The sequence below is a fragment of the Poecilia formosa genome, unplaced genomic scaffold, assembly GCF_000485575.1.
Source record: "Poecilia formosa unplaced genomic scaffold, Poecilia_formosa-5.1.2 Scaffold71, whole genome shotgun sequence".
NCBI classification, from domain to species: domain Eukaryota; kingdom Metazoa; phylum Chordata; class Actinopteri; order Cyprinodontiformes; family Poeciliidae; genus Poecilia; species Poecilia formosa.
In genome coordinates, this window is record NW_006800010.1 from 1,860,491 (window position 1) to 1,862,288 (window position 1,798).

Here is a 1,798-nt window from a genome sequence, read left to right on the forward strand (position 1 = left end):
GCAAAACAAAACACAAATCTACAAGGACAGAGTCAACAGTGATTACAATAAACTCCAGGTGACCAACAAACAGGAAGGAGCTGTAAGAGTCACTGAGGCCTGAGGCTGAAACGGCCCACTTGATTCTTGGCAGTATGGAGACCTCTCTGAGTTTTAATCTGCTTCTTCCAAGGTCAAATCGATTCTGTGATTCCCTTTAAACCTCCCTCCTGTTTAGAGAGCTGTTTCCCAACATCGATCCTGTTAATTTTTTCTTCTGCTTCCTATGGGTTTCTTCTTTGGTTGGCCATTGCTTATCATAACCAGACATTTTCTGGGGGGCATTTGCTCCAAGTCTTGGTCCCTGTGATGCTGCAGCACTCTCTAGCCAGAGTAAGATGCTGAATTGAACGTTTCTCACTTTGTTAGACTTATCCGAGCTTAGGCTTTAATTTAGAAAAACCCTAAATTAAAAATCACTTTGAGTTAAACCAACCATCCAAAAGAGTGCAACGCATAATTTCTAATTTTGGGACTTTTACATTAATCCTCCCAAATGGAAGCTGACAGGATATCGTGGGCTATTGTGGCTAACCACATACCTCAGGAAGCAATTACGATGAATACGTTTTCTAATAAACTTGTTCCCATCAGATGATAAGCAATTAAACATGCGTAATTATGGTTTCCATACAGTAATTTCTAAGCTGATTAGGTTTGTGTGCTTTACAAGCTGAATGGGGTGAATATTAATAGAGCCTTGCTTTGGTTTGGAGTTGCTGGTTAGTGGTGGCAGCTCATCAGTGAATCATATGCAAATGAGACCTCAGGAAGTGCATGAAGCTTCATTCCCACCTATTAGAACTGTCAGGGGAGGGAGGGACATGTCAGCGGGTCGCACATACATGAATATGCATCTGAATGAGAACCCCACGCACTCATTGTTGAGCGGTAGGAAATTATATATTCTCTATACATGCTCCTCATCACGTTTCTACTTGTGATATAATCAGTATTATCCTCCATGTCCCAGTTTTCCACTTCTTTGGGTATCCCACAGCATGATGGGCTGTCTTTGTATTCTTTCATTTTGTTTTCCCTTCCTGACCTTGTCTTTCCTGGGTTTGCAGTTGAACCAGATCCCCTTCACTGTCTGGCATTAAATCAGAAACATTTTCAGCATTTCGGAATAACTAAGTATGATGCGTCCATTAGGGCAATTCACGACATTCCAGTTAAGCGAAGGGACACTTGTGGATGTGTTTAAAGGCAACCCCCTCAAACAGACTGCTTCCTTGTGTGACGTCGTGACAAAATCACAACAAATCAGCCAAAAACAATTAACGATTTGCAACAGTGAATGAAAAACTCGAGCAGGACGCTTTTGTCAGCTTTATCTTTTTGTTTGCAAATACTTTTTTTTCGTAAAACAGTTTGGTTCATAATTTGGTAGTCTATATACCAAATTACTCTGGCGTTGCATTTGACTAAGAGCAACTAAAAACTTTATGTGTAATTAGCGTCTTTTAGTGTTCCACCCGTCTATCGGTCCGACCGTGCCGATCCATCACAGGGCGGATCTGTTATAATGCTACTAAAAAAAAACAACCTGGAATGTTGTCTGTCCTTCAGGTTTCCTAGTTTTAGCGTTTTACAGTTGATTTTCAAGATATTAAAATAAAACTTCAATATCAGTTTGTGGAATTGATATATTATTATTGTACTTTGAATAGATGGACAGCCACACCAATATGGCCGTCCATCAATTGGATGTATAATCCAGATGTGTGTGTGTATATATATGTATATATATACATAT